Source organism: Podarcis vaucheri (assembly GCF_965113315.1).
Source record: "Podarcis vaucheri genome assembly, chromosome: 6".
Taxonomy (NCBI): Eukaryota; Metazoa; Chordata; class Lepidosauria; order Squamata; family Lacertidae; genus Podarcis; species Podarcis vaucheri.
This window is the reverse complement of record NC_138764.1, coordinates 51,279,854-51,305,235: the sequence shown is the minus strand read 5'-3', so window position 1 is coordinate 51,305,235 and position 25,382 is coordinate 51,279,854. Positions and strand designations below refer to the sequence as shown.

Below are 25,382 nucleotides of genomic sequence, written 5' to 3'. Positions count from 1 at the left end.
TTCTTGTGCTGGCCCTCAGTCAGGAAATTGGGTTTCAACCTGTGCCCAACCACACCAGCCCGTGGCACTGCACCATGGACTGCTCATAAATGTTAATAAAGATACACTAACCTCTGCTGAGTTCACATTCTGTTTCAGTAATGTAAGCATTGATGTAAATAATGCTGGATGTGTTGCAACATCTTACAGTTGTATGGTTACTACTCTGCTGATTTTAAACTAGTCTGAAAGATTGTTTTGTTCCCCTAGACAGTCTTTACTACAGTTCTCCCTCAGAGCTAGTCGATGGGATTTTTAAATATTTGCCAACATTTTAATGAATTCTCATTTTCAGTGGTCCTCCTGAGAGAGAGAAGAACCATAGATTATCCAAGTGTTTTGGGTTTCCATCCCTCACCCCCTGGGCATTTAAATGAATGTGGTTGCAACAAACATAAGTTTGAGCTTGCAAAACTGTTCCTTTTCATTATTAGAAATAAAATGTGCTTGTGCTATATATTAAACTGCATTTATATGCAGATGCAAATTCTTTCAACGTAATTAAAAGCACAGGAGAGGCCGGACTTTTCATAACGGAAATGCTGACAGATTCCTTCAAATGGTGCAGAGGGATTTCTGCTGCTCTTTTGACCAGATAAACCAAACAGGTAATTCAATGTGATGTGCCAGCCATGAACTTGCTCCATTTAGTTTTAGGCGCTTAGGGAAGTTAAATATAAAACAGTGCAAAACTACACTGGCTTCAGGGCTCTATGGTTACACAAGCACTGGGGGTGAAGCTTTTAAGTTGAGCTTTTATTTTTCTCAAGGGCAATTGTTTCCCAAGTGAGACAGGCTTCCTCGAAGAAAAGCAACTCCCTACTCTGCCTCTTTGGACCAGAAAACAGAGTGGAACTGTCTGTAAGTCAATGCATTTCAAAACTAAACCTCAATCACTGCTTGCCAATAGTGGTAGCCAGCAGTCCCAAAGATGACAGTTTTGGGACTGCTTTTCTCCACCCTTTCTGTTTTGAACTTCTTGTCCCCTGGCTGCAAGAAAAGCTGAATATTTCCAGCAATCCACCTTCGTTTTAGTTTCCTATGCATGCCACACCTCATTTTCAGCTACAGTGTAGGAAACCAAATGAATTAAAATAACCACTATCATAAAATTCTTAGAGCGACACAGAAGCAACCGCTATGCTCCCCAGACACAAACATGAAAACATCCAGCCAGACTAGTAGCTTCCGCAGTGCAATAGGCAAGGCTACAAGCTTGGAACAATTAAAATTTCTTGTGGAGCCTAAGAATTCTATTCTCCACACTTTTAAGAAGGTTGCTGTAAAAACACCTGCTTTAGAAACATTTGTCTTCTGCGAAGACACTTCTATTAGAACTGATGTAGTTATTTTGATTCTGTTATCATCCCTGAACATGCCTTTTAGACTGGTTAAAGAACATAGGATTCCGTCTCGAATATTCCTAGACTTTCCCATGTGTTTATGGGGGAACTTCTACTTTTGCTTTTCTGCATTTGAGATAAATGATGGGAAGTGTGACTAGTACCTCCAAATACATGTCCACATACACCACAAACTGAAGCATGGATGGGGGACAGAGCCTAAACAACAACAGTGTGCCTACGCCAGTGGTGAGCAGCCCAGAGCTGACAACATGGGCAGAGTCTGTAGAATTTTTAACTCAACTAATTTCTTTAAAAGGAGAAAAAAAAACCCTTAACTCCCAACATACCAAAAAAATAATAAATCTGAAGCTACCCCAAATCAAACATGTTAATTAAAACTGAGTTTAACAGCATGCCTAAACTGAAATGCTTTACAAATAACAGGCAATAACTTTCACAGATCTCAGCAGGTAATCTGTTTTGCATGGTGGTGGAACAATAGCAAAGTCCATATCTCAAGTCCCTGCCAACCTGCCCCTTTTTATTTGCTGCCCTCTTCCCAGATTTTAAAGGTTAGGTGACCGAAGTAACATTGAGGAATGGCCAGATGGAAAAGGGCAATCCCTAGGGTACATGAGACTCAGATTGTTTAAAGTTGACATGGGGAACCTTTGGCCCACCAGATGTCACTGAAGTACAGCTCTCCCCTGATGTTGGCCATGCTTGCTGAGACTGATGGGAGTTGTAGTTCAGCAGTGTTTGGAGGGCCCAAGTGTCCAACACCTTGTTTAAAGCTGTTTAAGAGAAACTTTCGGCAGTGACTACTGTTAAAGCAGTGTGACAAACAGCTTTGTGAGGTGGGAAACACTCAGATGAAGATATTCAAGCAAGAGATGGTCTCCCAGTATCTCTCCTAACTCTATAATACTATAAATAACCAGAATTGGCAACAGAGGTGGCCAGGGTCACTGTTTTCAAATTGTGTGGATATGACGATGCATTCCTGCTCCTATCAGGAGGAGAGGCAGATAGCCCAAACAGACTGAATCTGTGCCTGTGTGTCATGTGGTTTGGCTTGGACACATCAGCCATCTTTTCTTTAGGGGGAAAATTGCAATCAGATGCAGGAAGGGTTGAAGCCGAATGGTAGAGTACATGGTTTCTTTCCCCCTGCCCTAAGTTCCAGTTTCAATATCCTAAGACTTTATACAGTTTCCACTGTATAAAGGGAAAGACCCCTGTTGAGACCCAAGGCTGGGAAAGACCCCTGTTGAGACCTTGGAGAGCTTCTGCCAATCCAAGCAGACAATATGGAACAATAATAGAACAGGCAAGATGGAACAATAATAGGTGTTTATGTGGCATGCAGTTAGATGGCCTCTTACTGTTCTAAGAGTTTCATAGACATTTTGAGGCTTGATTACGGTTGTCTGGAATCGTTTCTTCTTCATTGCTCTTGGTGACCGGAGTAACATTGGGGAATGGCCACCAAGTATTCTAGTACAAAAGGCACAGTCACAGTGACAGTCCGGCAGCTTATGAAATGCTAAAAATGCCCCAGAAAAACAGTGAAGTATGAATTCTGTGGTTTTCTCATTCCCCAGCCCCCACCCCCTTAAGCTCTGAAGGAGAGAATTACTATCTTCTGAGATGGATAGCATCATTAATCAGAATCAGACAGTTCAGTTTCTTGCACAATGCCAAATCATCCTGGACTTATATTTGCTCTGACTGCACAGGAAATAAATATAGTCAAGCAACTGTTTGATTAGGAATGCGGACAGAAGAGGGGGTGGAAAAATATTAAAGGGGAAATTTTTGAGGCATAAACAGAATTCCAGCAAAAGATTACTTCTCTAACATTATTATAAGTAAGATTATGGGGGTTATGCATGTGTGTGTGTGTTTTTATGAGCTTAGCAAAAGGACATCATAAAATAAAATGAAATTATGTGTTTCAAAAATTTTAGATGCTTTTAACTAATACAAGTTGGAGCCAGTTTGAAAGTATGTATGAAAATATGGTTTAATTTATTAAGTATCCCAAGACAGACATAATTCTAAACACTTCATGATCTCACCTGTTTTGGTTTCAAAAATGAATGGTGTGGGTGACTATTTAAGACAGCTTCAAAATAAATGCAAAGCAGCAATAAACAGAACACCTCACAGAAATAGTAAGCAAATGCATAAACCTTTTTCCATGTAGGATTAACTAATGCTTCTCTATTCCTCCTATACTCTTAACAACATCTGTGTTCTCTGGCTTATATATGGGATTTAAATTGCATATTGTAAACTGCCTTGAGTGGAAATAGGAAGTGCAATTTAAAAAACTCAATAAATGTGTACTGTGTTTTCTCACTAGGTTCTTAAAGAAAGTCTTAGACCTAGTTTTCAACTCAACAGCCTTCTGTCCTTCCACTCTGGTCAAAAATGTCTGCTAAGGGCTCATCCACACTTCCTCTTGTTCCACTGCTTCCGCCCAGGGAAAACTGCTCTTTAACACTCAGTAGGAGCAAACAGCAATACAGTTTTTTTCCAGATTCACATTTGCTCCAGTTTAGCACTAAAGAGTGGGTTCTCCATGGCAAAGGAGCAGGCATGGGACAAGTTCTAGGAATGGGACAAGTATTGATGAGTTCTTACTCTAAGTTGGCCTCTATGCAGGGCCATTGTGCTGATTTAGCTAGTGCTGAGAGATTGGGGCTGTTGAAATAGTACTAGCTCTCCAGCACCATTATGAAGAAGAATGGTATCCATCTCAAACTAAGCCACTTAAGCAAATGAAGATGGACGTCAACAAGTCCATTGCCCTAGAATAATCGCAGAGCCTCTTCACATATTCAAACATTAGCAGGTTCACTATGTGAACTATCTTGTAACACATGAGAAGATTTCTTGCTGCTCTTCCTCCATGTTTACGCAATGTGTACACGCTGCACAGGACTGCAGTGGGACTCATGCAGGTAGACACGATATACAATTGGAAAAAGAAAAATACGTTTACTAGGTCACACTTTACAGGATACATGCCTAGCACAAGTGATAGAACCAAAGTATAAAATGTGAAGAGCTTTTGCAGGATTATTTCTGGGGGAAGGCTGGCAGTGTTTCTCACACTTGGCTCCCCAGCTGTTGTTGGACATCATCCCTGCCACTGGTCCTGCTAGCTAGGGATGGTGGGAGTTGTAGTGCAATGGCAGCTGGGGACCCAAGTTCAAGAAGCACTGTGAGACATGAAAGCTAAGCCTATATGGGAGAACATAATCTTATGGGCATTCATAGAAACATAGAATTTGTAGAGTTGGAAGGGGCCACAAGGATTATAGTCCAACCCCTGCAATACAAGTATCTTTCATCCAGTGTGGGACTTGAACCAAAGACCCTGAAGAGTATCGTGCTCTACCGAATGAGAGCATCCCCAGGATGAGTGAATTCCTTACTTGGGTGGTCCGTATAGCTTCAGTCAAACTATTCTGAAGTTGTTAAAAAAAAACAAAAAAGACAGTGAAATTTACTGAGAGCAGCTAGAGCCTATTCTTAGCATCAAAACCTTATGACACTCTTCAGTTGGTTTAATCACAATGGTGTGGCATGAACATTGCCATTCAAGTATCAAGCATGTCGGAAGAGTGTGGTTAGTTCAAAGGTTAGAGAGTTCCAGTATATATTCAAGTGGACATGATAAAACAACCAAATGACTGATCCTAAAGGTATGGTCAAAGCAACAGCTGCTAGTGTGGGGTACTAGGACATACACTGTTATGCTTCAAATTTTGTAAGGAATTGCTGTTACTGAAATTCCCCCCCCCTTTTTTTTTTGTAAGCCACCCCAAGGTCTTATTACAATCAAGTGAAATCAAAATAGGATACACAAGTCAATAAGAACCTGATATTGTGCATTGACAATGAAGTTCATTGTCCTCAAACTGATGGAGATAACAAAAGTTGTCTTCAAACTGGTGAAGCATTGGCTCCTTCAAGTTGTTACCTGATGCCAGACGTAGCTTCCTGAGGGTGGAGCGGTGATGTAGGGCCAGTATGCTAACCTCCAAGCAGGTGGGTCCTTGTTGCCTGCTGAAAGGGAGAGGTGGTGGGGAGGTTGTCTCAGTGCAAGGAGTGTCTGATTGCCTCTGCTGCCACATTTGCACCACGGTGGCCTCTCTGCGTTGCCTCATGTCTCCCTGCTCTCCTGGTAAGCAACTCACCTGCCAGGAAGTTAGCATAGTGGTTCCACCTCATCCAGCAAGCTGCTGGTGCTTAAATACTTTTATGCTTAAAGAAGTATCAGAAGACAATTGAAATACAAAAAAAGAAGAGCTTGTTGTGCTGTGAACACACTGCCAGCTTTGCCTCTAGCATCTGTGCTGCTATCAGAGGTCAGAATCACTGGGCACCTACCAAGGCCCAGTCCACAGCAGGGCAGCCTACTTCTAACTCCTGGACTGCTGCCCCTGATGCTGCTGCCAGTTCGTCAGCCTTTCTCTGAGGGAGGGAGCAACAGTGACATCAAGGAGAAGCAGCTTCTACTTGCCGTGCCCTTTGAATGCTGGTGCAAATTGGGCCCTTTGGGAGAGGACAAGCAAATGAGCAGTTGTCACTGTGACAAACAAGAAAGGGACCTACTGAGGACATTTTGACAAAGGACTCCCCCAAACCTGCCTAGAGTATCAGCCAATCAAATACTATGTCATTTTTGCCCCACTTTCTCTCATGCACACCCATCTCCTACTGCTGTCCACCTCCTCATCCAACTGGGAAATAAAGCAAATAGGTGACAAAGATGGGAGCAGTGCAGCCTTCTGCAGTCAGAGGCATTCAGCTGACGGGTGCCCTGCTACCCAGATGGAGGGTGATACCAGTAGCAGCAACTGGGTAAAAGAGTGAGTGAGGAGTGCCAATGGCAAGTTTGTTTGATTCTCTGGGTTGCTAGAGATGGATATTAATGCTAAAGAGAGATCTCACAGCGTGTTTACAGCACTGTGAGCTTCCTTTTTATATGACAAATGTTTTCCACCTTAAACCTAGAAGATTCATACTGAACCATATTGTCTGATGCATGGACCTTGAATCTTGAAATATATTGGAAATGCATTCTATTGGGTGGGCACTATGCTTCCCTGACTCTGTGAATTAATATTATGGAACAGTTCATTTGCTTAACCCATCCAGTCTTTTTTTCCTTAATTAATTGTTCACAGTAATCCTTTGTCCTCCAGCATAGTATATGTTGCCAGGAGCACACTATAATGTTGAGCTACTGATGGCAGCAGGAGGATCCTGCCTCTTATCCACAGCTGCATCATAATTCTTTATGATACACAATTAATCTTCTGCATAATTGGCTCAAAGCTGGTTGTCCCATGTAAAACCCATCCAGCCAGTCTCTGAATTTCTGGTGTCCCGAAATGTTCACATACATTTTAACTGCTAAGGGGAAAGTTTCCATCATGGAACATCAGCAAGCAGAACAGATTCTATGAAGGAAGGAATTTCCAGTTCCTTTGGAAATTATGAAGCAAACAATGTATATCAGTTTGGCTGGCAAAACTGGGCGCAGAAGACTGGCAATTGTAGGGAAAAATGTGGGGACACAGGCAGGATGCAGAAAGGTGTGGAAACACATACCTGGAAAGCTTGGAGGAAGGTACCCGAGGAGCAAGGGCCCAGATTACATGATAGGTCAATGAAATGGGACAAACATAGACATTTGAATTTTGAAGCAGGAACCAAATGGGAGAATCAAGGGAGAAGGAAGGAAGAAATAGTGAGGAGGAGGCAGGGAATTGTAGGAAGGATGAGTTGTTGAAAATGTTGTGTAGGAGGAACAATTCCACACAGTGCTTAGAAACAGGGATAGATGTGCTTTTTGACTGAAGCAGAGCAGATAAATCACACAGATTTATAGGTCTGGAACACTGGGGAGAAAAGAGACCAAAGGAAGGATGAATTTGGTTCCTTGATTTGAAATGACTAGTCAAATAATCTGGTTGCAGATTTGAGTACGTATATGTATGGTGATTTGCTCACTGGAAGGACAGATCGTGAAGCTGAGGCTTCAATACTTTGGCCACCTCATGAGAAGACTCCTTGGAAAAGACCCTGATGTTGGGAAAGATTGAGGGCACAAGGAGAAGGGGACGACAGAGGACGAGATGGTTGGACAGCGTTCTCAAAGCTACCAGCATGAGTTTGACCAAACTGCGGAAGGCAGTGGAAGACAGGAGTGCCTGGCGTGCTCTGGTCCATGGGGTCACAAAGAGTCGGACACGACTAAACGACTAAAAAACAACAATGGTGATTTACTTTTTAAAGGGCAAAATTTTCAGAGTATTGAAGGAAAGAGCTCTAAATTTTTGAGCTCCATCTGTAACCTAGACTGGATCTAGACACATCAAAGAAGCATTCCAGTTAAACGTGTTGCAAACTTTGTATGAGAAATCGGGTTAGCAAAAACAGAGCTCCACAGCACCATCTGGTGTCACAGTGTTAGAATGCATAAACAAGGCATATAAAACACTTTTTCTTTACCAATGTAGCTGAGTCCCTAGAATGCATATTAATCTGGAGTTTATGAACTAGCAAAGTTCTAAAAGGCATTTGTGTCAGCATAACACATATAGATACCAGGCTGCCAGCTTACTTGGGAATCTGAAGAAACCATTGGCTGTGAAAAGCACTTGTTACTGATCTTTAACTTAGTAAGATTTAAAAGTGTCTAAATATACAGCTAGTTGCTGAGTTATTAATAGTGGGACTTTCACATTCATTACTGCTATTCCTCACTTTTTGGAGTGTCTAATTAAAGGAGTGATAGAGGAATTGTCATTTGCTGTTAAAACACTGCTGGCTGAGAGGTGTGAAAGTAAAGACTCTTTTCAAACATTTGAAACCCTAATGGATTATGTCTATCAGAAATCTCAAATGCAAATGGAATTACCACTAGTCTTCAGTCATGGCAAACAAAATTAGACTCAATGGAAATTAGGCACTGCAGAATCTACATAGGAATTTTCTCAGAAATGCCACAAAATATATCAATCTAAAAAGCCAAAGCAGCATTTTTCTGGGAAACAGATGCTTTTCTCCGACTTCAGCTAATTTTAAAATATGGAGAGGTTGTTTTTAATTTCAGAGATGGATTCAGACCTTCCAGTTTCAATGTGTACTTGGCAAAAAAAAAAAAATCAAGATTTTTTTTTTAAATCTCTACTGGGATTCTGTACAACTGTGCATTGCAGAAAGGATGCGGGTCATTGCTCCCTGCTGATTTTATCTTCCCCACAATGAACATGCAGAATCAGCAAGCTCCTGCCTTCCTTGTGCATGTTTTATGCATTGGTCAGGACCAGGTGTCATAGCTGCACGTACACATACCGGAAGCCAGGAGATGGGGGAGTTGTGGAGGGCTTCTTTGTTGTGTTTTTTAATGTGGGTGAGTGCAGGAGAGAGCCTGCTGATTCTGTATGTTCACTGCTGTGGAGGGGTGGGGGGGAATCAATATGAGAGCTGAGAATGGGTGCAATGGTGTACTGCAAAGTGTAACGTTAAGCTGTTTCTGGATGGAAACAGAGCTGATTTATTCTTAATGACTTCACTTTGCTGACCATCAGGTTTTTGTTTCATTATTCAAAGGCAAACACTGAGCAAGCATTTTCTGAAAGTGCCAAGCACTCTAGAGCAGGAACAAGCAAGCACACTGTGTGTCCTTCGGATGTTTGGTTTATTTATTACACACAATTTGAGGGAACTGTTTGCTCTTGAAATGCATCCGGAGAAGAGCTTTTTTAACAGGCCTTTCCCCACCAAGTTTTGTGCAACTGCTTTTTTCTTATAGGCATTTCAGATTTACACAATATCTACGGCGAGATGCAAAGAGCTTATTTTAGGCCCCCCAAAAAGCTTGTGTTTCTGAAACTCTCTCTCTCTCTCTCTCTCTCTCTCTCTCTCTCTCACACACACACACACACACACACACACACACAAAACAAACAAACAAACCCCGTGTGTAAATTACTTGTAAAATTCTCCTAAGTTTCAACAGCAAACTAACTTGCAGCATGAGGCTTCATGGTTCAAGATACTCAAATCCAAAGTGCCCTCACATGGGATTCAGGCTCTCATCTCTTAGTATAAGGTGCTATGCATCGAGATCTACCCACCTGTTTCTCAGCCTTTCAGAAATATGTATTCCGTCAGGCCAATCTAACCAGATTTGGAGGGGGGGCACTTTTCTGCCCCACTGCTGCAGGCTTTTTGCTGCCTGAAGTGAAGGACAGAGTCAGTACCTGCTGCCACCGCCACATTCTACATATAGAAGGCAACCGGATGGGCAGCTGGATCATATTTCAACATGTGCAGCAGGACAGTGCCCTCCCCAACACCTGAAGGCAGCAAGATAGCTGCAGCTTCAGTGGTGCCCCACGGCACACACAGCTCTCTATCCTCCCAACACTTGCTTTGCTCACTGCTTCACCTGGCACCTGCTTGCTGCCTCCTCAAACACGTTGTGTGAGCAGAGTGGAACATGCACACACAAGTCGTGTGGCCAGAACTGGCAGGCTCTGCCTGCTCACTCGGTCAGGATTTAGGAGCCTTTCAAAGAATTTAGCACACTGGGAGAAGGCAACATGGTAAGGCAGACCACAAGCCAAGTCCAGCAACAAGCATCACTGCCTCTGGGGCACTGGCTCAGGACCACAGGATTGGCCCAGGGAAGGCATTCCGGAGGACAAGGTCATAATTTGTCCACTTATAGAAACCAGAGGCTTTTCTCCTGGGCATAGTTGGCCAATCGGTGTTAAAGAAGGATAGAACTTTCTTTATGTATGCTACAGCAGCAGCAAGAATTCTTATTGCAAAGCACTGGAAGACAAAAGAGTTACCCACCCTGGAAGAATGGCAAATGCAACTAATAGACTACATGGAAATGGCGGAAATGACTGGCAGAATTCAAGACCAGGGAGAAGAGCTTGTGGAAGAAGATTGGAGGAAATTTAAAATTTATTTACAGAAACATTGTAAAATTTTTGAATGCTGATGACGTTGAAATGAACTGAAGGGGTTCTAGCAACAAGGTAAAATGTAAGATGGAATTGATAATAGATAAGCTAAATTGGATATGAATTTGCTGAACCAATTCTTAAAAGGGATACACAAAAGGGAGGCGTGAGGAAGTCAGGAAAATAAGTTAACTAAAGATGAGAAATTAAAAAAGAGGGAGTTTTGTTTTCTTTTATATGTGTTTTTTCTTTTTCTTTTTTGTGTTTAATGTTTGTATTTTTGTATTTTGTAATTTTGTATTTTTCTGTTTTTGTATTTTTCTGAACTTTTCTATTGATAAAACTTAATAAAATATTATATTAAAAAATTGTCCACTTATTCATAAAATTGTTTTATATTTAAATTACATCGAAAGCACTGCCAGCTAATATAGTTTCCCGAAAGGTGACACTTGCAGCTGAGATACACTCTACCTTCCATTTCCACAAACCCCAAAATTCACCCAGTTATATAGAACATTGAAGACAATGGCAAAGATTTATGTACGACACAGCTTTTCTGTAATTCAAACTCAGATTTCCCAACTGGATTAATTTACGGTGCTGCTATTAGTGTCACTTTTAACTAAGTATGAGCAGAGCAGGATCTTGGGTAATTGAAACTGCACGAGGAAGTTTTATAACTTTGAGAGTGAGATGACACTTTCCTATTATAATATATTTCTGGATGTAGCTTGTGCCCATTAAGATTGATTATGCTAAAATTGCTCCATCAAAATCTGCACAAGTCCTTTTGGAGGCAGCACTAGACAGATACTGAATAAAGAATTGTTTTCAAGGAATTATAGATTTGGAAGGGACCAAAAGACAGACTAGACTTGCTTAGAGCAACCCTCCACCACCAATCAAGCAGAATAACTATTTGTAGATAATCTAACATCTACAAATGCTAAGAGTTCTCCTTGCAAAGTTTAGGAATCCATTAGAGAGATGAGGAGCTCACATGTTGGCAATTCCTGCCAACTATGAGCCCAATCATAAATATATTTACATATGTTATAAACACATGCATGCTTCACACATTGAGCAAAAACTTAAGACTGCCCAGAAATGTCCCTTAGATCAGAATACAGCTGTGAGGTTACAAACTGAGACCAGGAGCATGAAGCATTTGAACCCAGGGCTTAAATAACAGCGCTGGTTGTCTGTCAGTATAAAGGGGATGTGTAAGTCAGACAATGCAGGTGTTGAGCCAATATTGTAGTTATATCATTGGATGTTGTGCAGAAACAACAGCAACAACTAACCCCGTGTGGTTTCTTTGAGATGTCACTACTGCTCCTTTATAATTATGAAGCAGCACCCAATTAGGTCAGGCCTTCAATAAACGTAACATTTCTTAAATACACCATATGTACATCTGCTTCCTAACAAAAACATGACCACCAAGTGGCTTGCAATCATAAAACCACACATGTAATCACATATGTAAAAAGACAAGATCATTCACAGACACAGTTTATACTCTAGATACCCTATCCGGATTGATTAGTAGGCAAAGTTAAAGTTCCAAAGTGCACATTGAGCAGTGTCAATGTTAAGGTTCGTAATTTTTATTTCAGTTACAACTATGTTTTGCCCTGTTAACATTTGATTTGACCAGCTCTACAAAAATGAGCTGTGCAGACATTTGGGAGTTTAACTGGGGAGACCTGTGTTCAAATTCCTGCTAGGCCATAACGCTCTCTGAAGCGATCTCCATATCTCAGCCTAACAAGTCTGTTGTAAAGATAAATGGGGGAAAACAGTCTATGCTACCATGGATGCTTTGAGGAAAGGAAGAGATAAAAATATAACAAATCTATAAATGCATTCCCTGTTTACCAAGCAAGCTTTCATACAGCCTGTATTAAGCCACAGCATACAGAAATTTTAAACTGGGTCTGACTTTGGTGTATTTCCTTGCCTGAAGTAAAGCCTTCCACCAGATAGTTTTGGCCAGGTTGAGAAACTACAACTCCTATCAGCCCCAGTCAGCATGACTAATGGCCAAAGGTGATGGGAACTATAGTACATTGGAGAACCAAAGATTTCCCACGCTTGGAGTAGGTCCTTGTGGTATGCAAAGATCAAGCACTAACTGCAATGCCAAGATCCCTTCCCTCCCACCTGTTTTTATTTCATTTCACTTCCACTGGGAAATGCTGTCACCTTAGAAATAAAAGTTCCCCTCTCTATTTCTGCAAAAAACTCCAATGTGAGCAGAGCAGCTCTCTTGCGTTGTTCTCCACATGACTCCTTGTTTTAGTCAGTTATGGCTGTATATACTCTCATTTTCTCTGCTTCTGGAAGCTGTTATGTATTTAGGTGGAAAATCTGTCAGCCCATGCTCCTAATAAGAAACGTACACATAGACATGAGCAGGACAGTGGGTGAAAACACTGACCATTAAAATGTAGTTAAAATGTTAGTTAATCTGATCTACAGAGCTCTGCAAAATGATTTTGTATGATTTTCCCCCAGCTTAGCATTGTAGCATTAATATTTCATTGCCTAGAATTCACTATGATTGTAGTCCTGTTACTGTCTTGCTCAATTTATTGCTTGGGAAAGTTAGTTTTAATCTCTTGCAGGAACTAAAAATGCACACTTAGGAAAAGCCCTCCCATTTGGAACTGGCTTGATACATTTCTGATTAAAGCCATGTGAAGATGGATCCTGAAGCACTGTTTATTGGAACAAAATTATACAGTAATTTTCTGCTGCAGCTGAAACTCTATGCATGACGATATTAGATCACACAATTAGTTTTAATAGATGGCATGGCTGGGGGGTGAGAAATATGCCACGGATGGCGGATATGATGTGTAGATCCACACTAAGTGAGCTTGCTTGAGGCAACTTGCTGACATGGTTACATTAGGTGGTGTCATGGACTGGCCGGACAGAATGGTGGGAGGCACCAGCTGGGGAATGCTGAAGAGAAGAAGACTCAAGAGCCTAGGGACTTGTGGTAGGATGACAATGAGTTTTAGAGGGAATGACCACTCCCCACATCAAATGGGGGCGCCTTTTGCATGGTCGCGCACAGCCTCCCGGATCCCAGTGCGGCTCCCAGTAGTTTGGGTTGGCTTCACCCTCCCCAGGCTGGATATCTGGAGGTCTCTGCCTACCTCAGCTAATCGCCCAATCCTGCCTGCGGAGGCGTTGCCAGGGGATCGGCCAGGTAAGGGGAGGGACCACCCTGCCCACACAACAGAAGGTGAATCTTTCCAGAGGCAACAGGGTTTAGTGAGCAGGGAGAATCTGTGGCAGAGAACTCCAGAATCAGAAGTGGAAGCAGAAGAGAATGGAGGCCATGAAGCTAGTGAAGAAGCAAGGGTGTCTCCCCTTCCTGCTGCAACAAGCTCCCCACCCCTCTGGTCTCCCAGGACCAGGAAAGGTATGAAGTGGGAAGAGCAAAGGCAGACACGATGGTGTAGCCTCAGATTGCGTTGGGAAAAACCCATTAGAGGAGGAGATTTAGGCAGCTGTAGGAAGGCAGTCTCCACAACTTGCTTCACAGGGGTAAGATCTTGTTTCTTTTAATAAAGAGTTAACTTCACTTACTCCCTATGATTTATTGCTAGTTCACTCCTGGCAGGTGGCCAGGTGCTGTTTGTCTCCAACTCCCATCTAGCTAACATGGCCAGTGGCCAGGGATGATGGTGTGTGCGGTCCAACATCTGAGGACCAACAGTTGAGGCAGACTGGTCTAAAGGATTTATCTTATTATGGGAAATTAGCAAAGGGCTAGAAGACAGGCACTCCTGGGTTTTATCATGTTTTCTGTTTTGTGGTGGTCCACCATGCCACCACTAAATGAGAGTTCAAATCACATGTCAGTCAACAACAAAGATCATCCTGTCACAATCATGCTCTCCTTTTTTATTTCTGGCAATCATAAACAGTACATGATTGCTACGCTCTTCTTGTGTGTGTCTCTCTGCCTTTGACAACTGCAGAATAAGGAGGTGGGGATAAGCTTTCCTCATATAAGGGGGGAAAGGTGGAAACCCTAATTGCAGCATGCACTCGCACGGCAATTGTTAACCAACATGTCTGTTGTGTCTTATTGGTGAGGAGAAATTGGAGCTGCATACAGCTGAGGGGGCAGGGGGCAATTACTTGAGATGCAATTGAGGCCAGGTGCACCAAACGGAGTTAATCACTGAACTCAGGTAGATATTTGAATCCTAAATTGGTAGAATGCCAAAATATCATCAATCAATGCTACAACACTGGCAAAATACCATGATTAACCTCGGAATATGAAAATCCTTTAATTGACATACATGAAAAGAATTTGAAAGAAAGGATCAGCCTCCTTGCACACTTTAATTGCTCAGATTGTGTGAACAAAAGATGGCTAATGATGATTAAATCACATTCAAGGGTATACTAATCCAAGATAAGCAGTCTTGACAACATGCACCCAAGATAGCTCATTTGATAGGCCATTGGTAGTAACTTCTATGATTTTTGCATATTTTTAACCAACTAATTCCCCTAATCCACTCTGTTAATAATGGATTCCTGGGGGGAGGAGCCATGTTGGCTCTCTGGAGAGTATACACAATAGAGGTTTTTTCCTATATTGAGAAAGGGGAAGAGTGAATGGATTGTAAATCTTTGTGCTATTTATTGTTCTGCCAATATGTATCACAGCAATATTGTAATATATGCAGGCACACTTATGGATTTTATTTATGTTCAAAGAAGTCAGTTACTTGCACTCGCTGAGACTCGATAGTCTCATTTTACCATTGGGTCTGCTGAAAACCTCTGGAGAATTAAAATTCTCATTAAGTCCACGGGAAAGCAGAATTTAATCAAATGCATTCTAAAGCTCACTGTTAAAAAATATGCAACTATAAATTGAATTTCTGTTAGTAGCTGGCACAGCTCTTCAGCAACAGCTAAAGTCTTTTTTTATTTATTATACTATGAATGCAAAACAGATAAAATTAAATCCTACATCATCAGTAGCTCCAATCTCGATACATTACTTACTAGTGAAACTTTTCTGCAGTACCTACAAAAAAACACCATCATGTGTCATCTTTCCAAGCCTTAAGGAACATCCTAATCTGAAATTGAAAGATAAATATTGCAGTTATGAGTCTTTCTGTCATGACTCAAATAATTTTAAAATTGCTGAGATGTATTCCTCTAACAATGGTAAAATGGGTCTAATGCAGGATAAAATGGCAGTTTTAGTCTCAGTAATTTTGATAGCAGCTTGTAATTTTCATGTACTTGTTACATTTCTCAGATCGGCAAAGATTACAAGAGAACACTTTCCCATAAGGGAAAAAATATCCCATTTTACTGCTCATATTCTTTACACACAGTATACTTCAGCTTTGAGAACGATGAGGACTTTTCTGAGTGTGGTGTTTGATGCTATAAATATAACATTGGACCATTTGGCACTGGAACAGATTGCATGAAATTAAGATGTTATTAGGAGCCACCTAGCCAGTTCTAAACCAACCTGAACTGGGATTTTTTTGTTTACATTGGTAGTTTCTTAAAAAATCAGCCTTAGCGCTATTTACAATTTGTACGTAACTTAATTAAGTTCTGCAAATGAGTATTGTATTGGAAAGTGACAATTCTGTTCTCCCAATTAATAGTGCTTACTGCACAATAGTTCCTTTGTACCAAGAGCTGCATTCTCCTCAGGATTCTGCATGGTAAATGTCACAATGATTCCTGTTTTGTCTCTCGCAGAGGTTATTTCAACTTTAACAAGGGAACAAAAAGACATGCAATACTTTTTTGTTTATTGTGAATGGGAAACCTGCACTTGGTGCACTTCTACCTGTCACACCACTGTTAATAGCAGAAGAGCTTTGGAGAAGTGGGATACTTCATATTAACCCTGATGGAACAATTGTCATTCCCAGGCCTAGTTACTTGTGCAGTGATCCCAAGCAAAATTCCCAAGAAGTAGTAAGTGCCACTTGGTGGCCACTCCCTTCCAAGCACATCTGTTCAGGGTTTAGGTCCACCACCCAACCCAAGGCCGAAATCATACAGCTCCTGGGGAAATATTTTGCTTCCTTTTCCAAAGAATGGCACGTTTTCAAATAACTAGGTGCCTTAAGCCTTGTTCAGATGTTTTCCCTTGTAAACAGCAGGAAAAGAACTCAAGGAGGTGCCAAAGTATGTAGAAATACAGTGTAAAACCATTTCTCACACATGTTCAAGAACCGGGCTTACAACCAGGTAAACAGGTATAGGATTGCAGCCCAAGATTCTAAGTGTTATAGCAATAGCCAACAGGCTGGAAAAGCATATTCACGTGTGGAGTTCACTCAGAAGCCCCTGTTTTCAATCTATTAGTGTTATAGTTCATTTCTTTTTCATATTAGCAAATCACCAGCTTACAAACTATTTAAAATTCAAAGTGGAGGAAGCTTAAATATACAACTGAAGTTTTTCGCTGCTTTGCATAAAACTTTGGAGACACTGAGAAAAGGCTATCCATGACCCTAATATATAAAGAGGATTATTAATGTCCCACATTTTTGGTTCCCTGCTATTAATTTAAGACCAGATCGCTAGATTTGGTGCCCCAGTTAACAGGACCATGTTACTGAGATAATAGTGAATTATTTTTATCCTCCCTTTCCCTCCCCCCCTTTTTATTTAAACTCTCTGAATGTGAAGCAATGGGGATAAACCCAACCATGCTGTCCTTATGGAGAGAATGAAACCATCACATAACAACTCCTGCACATAGTTTTCTGTCAAATCTGTCCCTTGTTGCCATTGTAATAAATAGTCATCGGCAGTCCAGTCCAGTAAACATTGCTCCCAAGTAACCTGAATAGAAATCGGGTAGAGAGATAGGTATACGTGTGTGTGTGTGTAGATGTGCAGACCTTCCATGTGTCCCTATTTTCCAGAAGCCATCCTGATTTCTGATTTGATCATGGAATGTCCTGCTTTTCCTTAGGATGTCCCTAATTTTATCGAGAAATATTGGAGGGTATGGAGTTATGCGACCCTTGAGCCAAGGAGATAAATAACTATACAACCTTTAGTAGACATCTGAAGGCAGCCCTGTACAGGGAAGCTTTTAGTCCTTAATGTTTTATTATGTTTTTATATATGCTGGAAGCTGCCCAGAGTGGCTGGAGCAACCCAGTTGGAAGGGCGGGGTGTTGTTGTTGTTGAATAGAATGTCTCCATTTTCATCCGGAAAATGTTGGGTGGGTATAGGCGAGTGCTGCAGAACATTACTTGCTTTTTATATTGCCAAAATTAAAAAAAAAATCCTTCCAGTAGCACCTTAAAGACCAACTAAGTTAGTTCTTGGTATGAGCTTTCGTGTGCATGCACACTTAAGCTCATACCAAGAACTAACTTAGTTGGTCTTTAAGGTGCTACTGGAAGGAATTTTTTTATTTTGACTATGGCAGACCAACACGGCTACTTATCTGTAACTTTTTATATTGCATCCTTGGTAATCTGTGTGGCCTCCTATGGTACATGTAACAAACTGTGCTGTAGACAGTTACACTTCTTAGAAAGTTTATTTCCCATTTTGTGAAATATTTTATTATTCTTTGTAAACAAATGTTAAATTTACTAAATCACAGCCCTTTATTGGAGAAATCTGGTAGTGTTAAAATTCTCTACTAAACAGAAAATAAGGACTAACTCACATATTTAATTCTAAGACTTACAGTGTATAGAGATGTCTGCTCAGAAGTAAGCCCCACTGAGTTCTGTTTGAGCTTACTCCTGGATGTTTATAGGATTGCAGTCTTATTTCTTTTGTCATCCTGGATCCAATGTGGAAGCAATGGTTTGAATATCCCAGCATGGTCATGCAACACTGATTTATTGCAGTGCTAGACACAATACTTTTGAAGTGTTTGTTGCGGTGCACTATTAAGGGTTGGACTCATGATGAAACATTCAGACAATTGCATTACTACCTCACCTTTAAATTCTGAGTTGACATACAGAGTCACTTTAATTGCCAAATGGAAAACACGGCTCAAAAGTGGTTATATGAATGGCTCTCATTGTTACAGAGACACTTTGTGTGCTGATTCAGGTGATGCTTTCAAGAATGTAGTGAAACATTTTGCTTGCATTATGTTCTATCAGGACAGAAACCCAACAACACAGCACAGAAACTGTTGTCTGCCCACCTAATGCCCACCTAATGAAGGAAACAAGTCTTTCCCACATGTAATTAGAATTAAAATGTCTGTGCCAACTTTAATAGTCTAGCCATTGCAGCTTGTCCTACCCCATCTTTCCTGTTTTAATGCTTTAAGAAATACATTTTAATCCCTAGAAATACATTTTAATCCCTAGCAATCAGAATATATGTCAAGAGAATATATCATTGACCAGAATTCACACCTTAAGGAAATGTACTCTATGTTGGACTGAAGAGAGCATCCCCATTGTTCAACATAAATTATCATTCATGCATAGTATTTATTTTTAATTTAAAATCTAAAACAGTGAATAATTAAGTACCACAGAGAATACTAATATGCTGAACAAAGTGGTGCTAAATGGGACTTCTTCTGCAAGCTTTTGGGGAGCCTCTTCCTATTACTAGAAAAAGAGATTCTACCGGGTATTTGCATAGTACATTGGGTAAGCGGCATTAACACAAAATGAAGTGATTTTTATTTATTAATAGTTTTCCCTTCAAATCCAATAAGTTTCCTGAATTTGTGAAACATTAAAATGCAAAATGCACAAAACAAAAACAATATTAATGAAAACTTTGAATTATTAAAATGTACGGCCACTAATTATTGATCTGATGCTGTTCTATATAAAGGCAACATGCTTGGCTGCACAGAAATATTTGAAGATCATTAATATACATGTGTTTATTTTGCTGAGCCTAAATTGGAAGTGGTAGATTATTCCTATTGTCTAACAAATTAGGAAGTGTGACAGTTACTGCCATGCAGGCATGATGTACAATTTCTTTCCCCATCTACTTATTAATTTCTGTCAAATTAAAACTAAAATACCATTGCAAACCTTGAAGAGCAATAATATGAAAACTAAATGTGAATAGCTATTAGGAAAACGTACTACTTCTGATTGCTCCAGGCAAACACACACAGAGAGAAAAGGAGCAAGGAAGAAAACTAAACTCTGTATTTGTATAAGTAAAAGGGGGGACTCTTTGAGGAGCTGCTGCCAGATCAAACTTAAAACCTTGTCAAAACAACATTTATACTGTGGGGGAATTCTGAAATCTTAGTCCATCCTCCTCCCCTTTCAGGTTTCCCCTTAAAACAAAAACCAAAGTGAAATTCAGTTCACTATAGAATTGCCAATGCATGGTTTCACTCCGAGGACAGATTAATAATTTCTTATCTTGTTTCAGCTGAATTTCATGACCAAGATATCCTGTAATTTTACACCTCCTCATGATGACCTTTCTACTGTACTTATTTCACCAAATATCACTGGCAACATTCTTTCCATTCCAGCAACCTTCAGGATACATGGATCTCGATATTACTTTGGAACGGCTACACTATGAAGCCCTCCGTAAATAATTGATGACATGTAGCTCATTCATTGTGAAATTCTGAAGAGTCTTAATACTGCCAGAGAGCATTCATCTTTAATGCATTTTGTATAACTCAAAGTTAACCTTTAGAGAAGGTACATGCTTCCTTTCTATGAATCTCCAAATCAGCTTTTCTAATCTTACACTGGATAATCACATATATCTCTCAGAGCAATAGCTGAGCTCATGCTGTGAGTTTGACTTCCAAATATAAAGTGTTACAACAAAATGCATTTTTGGTGTAAGCTGAAAGAACCTGGCAACTGGTCCCAAAAATCCTTTGTTAACGCTTCAAGAATGCGTTTCTGCTACAGTGACATCGGCTAAGCTTTTATTCCCTGGGCAGCTCCATTCTTGGTCACTGTTTATTAGCAGGCATTTATCCTACTACCATCACAATATTTCACTAAATATCTGAATTGATAGAAACGCCATCAAACATAGCAGACTTACCCAGCCAATGAAGAAGAGGAGGAGGAGGAGGAGGAGGAGGAGTTTGGATTTGATATCCCGCCTTTCACTCCCTTTAAGGAGTCTCAAAGCGGCTAACATTCTCCTTTCCCTTCCTCCCCCACAACAAACACTCTGTGAGGTGAGTGGGGCTCAGAGACTTCAGAGAAGTGTGACTGGCCCAAGGTCACCCAGCTGCATGTGGAGGAGCGGAGACGCGAACCCGGTTCCCCAGATTACGAGACTACCGCTCTTAACCACCACACCACACTGGCTCTCCTCAATGAAGTTATCAGGTCCTCATGACTGACCACTGAATAAACCAAACAAAATGGCTGAAGCATACCCACGGAAATGCAAAATCTAGTTGACCTATACAGCTGTTCAATCAGGTCACATGATTCCAAGACACAGTTATTAGCCAGAAATAAGTTAGAAAGATCTTAATTGTTGCAAACAGGCTTTGTGGACTGGCCAAAATACTGTTTGTAACACTCATCATTTGCAGCAATGTCACACAAACAAATCAAGAACAAAAACTGCATTGCTCCAGTAAGCATACATAGCTTACATAGCCACATGTATAACACAAAGATTTGCAGCATGTTATCAAGGAATTAAGCATTCAAAAGAAATTCTGGAAATCTATGTACTCATTTCACAGAGAGGAAACACTGGAGCTGAGAATTTCAAGTCTGAAGGACAATCGGTCAGTACTGAGGAACTCAAAACCTATGTAAAGAAGATCTCCCAGGGAACTGAACCAAGTTGCAGGCTTCAGGTCAAGCAATTCATGGAGAGAAGTCAAAGCCCATGCAAATATCGTATTCCTCTATTCATTCCCTCTTTCTCTCACACACATTACATGCAAACACACAAGTCCCACTTCACACTTGCTCACGGTTGTGTCCCATTAACCACGGTTTGTCAGTTTGGACAACATGACAGGTAGTGGTTAAGCAAAAATGGAAGTAAAAACTTCTGAATGTCTTGTGGTATTGTTAGAAGCAGAAAAGAGTTTGAGACCTGTTGCAGCTTGTTCATGCCATGTTAATTTACCGTTTAGTGTGGTGTCTGAATGCACCCTTCTACACAGACAGACATATGCCACACACATTTACTCTGTGGTACCTCGAGTTACAAACACCTCAGGTTATAAACTCCGCTAACTTGGAAGAGTTACCTCGAGTTGACAACTTTGCCCCAGGACGAGAATGGAAATCATGTGCCAGGGGCGCAGCGGCAGCAAGAGGCCCCATTAGCAAAAGCACGCCTCTAGTGAAGAACAGTTTCAGGTTAAGAACAGACCTCCAGAACAAATTAAGTTCATAACTAGAGGTACCACTGTATATATTTTGTCATGTGTGAGAAGTCAAAGGACAGTGGCTGGAGCAGAGCTGCCCAGTTTCCTCTGCTTTTCGGCAACTCACCACTTATCCTCTTGAAAGCCCAAAACTCAATGCCAGTGCAACTCAACCCTCTCTCCACAACACATAGTTTCTACTGTAGCACCAGTTCTACTTACCACCATTTGGGGGCATGCATATTGCTACCCCAAGAAGCCATCAAGCCAGCCAGCCACGGCTCAGGATAATGGCTATTATCAGGTACAGAAACTATTTCAAGCTTTGCACATATATCCATGAACACACAGACACGCTTCATTCCTGCTATTTATCTCTCAGCTCATTTTTCTAGAGACTTTTCATATTAGTAAGCAATGTCCTAAATTTCAGTTGGCTCACTTCATTGCCCTTGCTCATCACATGTGCACTGAGAGTCTTTGTCTGCCTGGGTTTTATTGCAAATACATGCTATTATTTGACCACAAAGGGTATACTCTGCAGGTTAAAATAATAATCATGTAGTATAAAATAAATACGAATAATGGTAGTAAATGTCTGTATGTAAAAATATTCCTGATCAATTGCCTATGCTTTTTTAAAGCTAGAGATGCAGGAAGTATAAACAAGGAACGAATGAAAAAGCATGCTGCCTTATTAACATTTCCCCTAAGCAGCCACAAAACACTGCATCCACTAATATTGTCTTCTAGACCTTGTTTTTTATATATTTTCTTTTATTTATTGAGACCACTTCTTAGTCATCTTTCCAATTGAGCGGGTGCTCAATGCAGTGTAGAAAAACAATTTAAAATCCAAAATTTGAGGACATTTGGCTCAAATTCCAGAATAGCTGTTGGGAGTATTGAGTGAAGGTGTGTGGCGGGTGGCTTGATAGCAAAGTGTTTGCAGGATTTCTGTTCAATGAACAAGTTAATTAAACTTGCAAACACGCATTTTTAAACTTCTTTTATTGAGTGTCAAATGAAAGCTGGACGAATGCTGAAGCTATCTCAGCAAATGACAACGTAATCAATAGACTGCTTTCTTTCTCCTCCCTTATTTACTGCAGCTTTTTCTCGGACAAAAGGGCCTATGGTGATGATTTTAACACTTTATTCATTATTAATATTATTAATATTTGTAATGCACCCAAAGATCTCAGAGTGGTTCCTGGCATTAAAATACAGAATAAAACCACAAAGTATATAATAAAAACAAGGACAGAAATAGAACAAACTACTTCTCAGTAGTGGAGCGCAGCCTGTGGCATGCCCTCCCATCAGATGTCAAAGAGATAAACCACTATACAACTTTCAGAAGACATCTGAAGGTAGCCCTGTATCACGAAGTTTTTTATGTCTGGTGGTTCGTTATGTTTTTATATTCTGTTGGAAGCCACCTGGAGTGGCTGGGGCACTAATAGAAAATAATCATTAATATTATTATCACACCTCCCACAAATATATTTATAAGGACACAGACTATTAATTAGCCCAAGGCCTGGTTGAAGAGTAACAGTTTTTTCCCTGGTGCCTAAAGATATATATTGAAGGTGCCAGACAAACCTCCCTGGGGAGGGAATTCCACAAATGGGGAGCCACTGCAGAAAAGGCCCACTCTCATGTTGCCACCCTCTGGACCTCTCATGGAGGATGCATGCAAAGAAGGACCTCAGATTGTGATTATAGGGTCTGGATCAGTTTATATGGGAAGAGGCGTCATTGAGGTATCGTGGTCCTGAGCCATTTAAGGCTCTATAGGTCAAAAACAGCACTTTGAATTGGGTCCAGAAACCATTTGGCAGCCAGGGCAGGATTGGTGTAATATGCTCAAACCAACTTGCCCAGATGAGCAACCTGGCTGCCAAATTCTGCACCATCTGAAGTTTCTGAACCATCTTCAGAGGAATCTCTACATATAATGCATTGCAGTAATCTAATTTAGAGGTTAAGGGACACGGGTGGCGCTGTGGTCTAAACCACTGAGCCACTTGGGCTTGCCAATCAGAAGGTTGGCGGTTCGAATCCCCGAGATGGGGTGAGCTCCCATTGCTCGGTCCCAGCTCCTGCCAACCTAGCAGTTCGAAAGCACGTCAAAGTGCAAGTAGATAAGTAGGTACCACTCCAGCGGGAATGTAAATGGCATTTCCGTGCGCTGCTCTGGTTTCGGTGTTCCGTTGCGCCAGAAGTGGCTTAGTCATGCTGGCCACATGACCTGGAAAAATTGTCTGCAGACAAACACCTTGGGTCCTTTACCTTTTACCTTTTTAAATTTAGAGGTTACCAGAGCATAGACAAAAGAAGTTAGGCCATCCTTATCCAGATCGGGCACAGCTGGGCCACCAGCCCAAGCTGCTGAAAGGCACTCTGCGCCACTAAGGCTACCTGAGCCTCAAACAACAACAAAGGATCCAGAAATACCCCATCAAGAGCAGGCAGCCTCCCAGGTCTCAAGATATTTACAGATTTAATGGGCTATTTAGGGCTTTAACCAACATTTGTGTTCAAAAATGCAGTGGTAGCCAGTATTTTGGTTTCAGGAATGATGATATATGTTTCCTTCAACTGGTCCCAGTGCGTGATCTTGCCTCTGTACTTTGTCTCATTCAAGGGGTCTTCAAAGATAGCCCACATACAATGCATTACAGTAATCTAAATTAAATTAAAATTAACTATATTGCCAGAGCATGTGCATTCTCTATTCAGAAACTGTCTCAGGTGACTGATGCTAGTGAAGGTATATAATGCCACTGAAACCACTTGACTCCCCAGATAAGGCTAAATCAAAAAGGACCCGCAATCCATGAGCTTCATCTTTGAGTCCTGCCTAGGATAGGCTGAACACCAGTTTTCAAATCAGACAAACCACTCACTAATAATAGCTCAATCTTTTATAGTTCAAGCTTCAGTTCTTTGGCCCTGTTCCAGCCCATTACTGTTTCCAAACACAAACTTAGCATCTCACTTGAAGAAGACAAAAAGGAGACATGGAACAAAGTAACATCAGGGAGGAGGAGGAGGAGGAGGAGGAGGAGTTTGGATTTGATATCCCGCCTTTCACTCCCTTTAAGGAGTCTCAAAGCGGCTAACATTCTCCTTTCCCTTCCTCCCCCACAACAAACACTCTGTGAGGTGAGTGGGGCTGAGAGACTTCAAAGAAGTGTGACTGGCCCAAGCTCACCCAGCAGCTGCATGTGGAGGAGCGGAGACTCGAACCCGGTTCCCCAGATTACAAGACTACCGCTCTTAACCACTACATCACACTGGCTCTCAGTTTAACACTGCTTCACCTAAAATTCCCCAGATGACCTCATGGAGCCATTTCATGTAGACAGTAAAACAGCTTATAAGACAAAACAGTTTGATGGCACGACACAGCATAAGAGTCATGGGATCAAATCACTGAGCTAGTAGTCCTTATGGAAATGACTGTTCAGATAATAGTGTGATGACTAGAGCACAGTGTCCCCAATTCCCATCTTGGACAGTCCCCAACTTTGCTGATTGTTCAAGGTTTTAAATCACTCAGGGTGGCTCCCCACTTCAGAATTTGGCCTTGTGGAGAGCTCTAACCCGGAGAGGGA

The 25,382-nt window shown here is 41.1% G+C and overlaps 1 long non-coding RNA gene across 3 annotated transcripts in view; it reads right to left on the bottom strand.

Annotated features, from left to right (window-relative positions):
- LOC309534572 overlaps window positions 1–25,382 on the bottom strand; it is an 88,170-nt gene that overhangs the window by 9,766 nt on the left and 53,022 nt on the right. The window contains exon 3 of one of the 3 annotated variants that reach the window (XR_014220785.1): window positions 15,443–15,519. The exons of the other annotated variants lie outside the window; for them this stretch is intronic. This is a non-coding gene — a long non-coding RNA (uncharacterized lncRNA). The remainder of the gene's footprint in view (window positions 1–15,442; window positions 15,520–25,382) is intronic. 3 annotated transcript variants of the gene reach the window in all.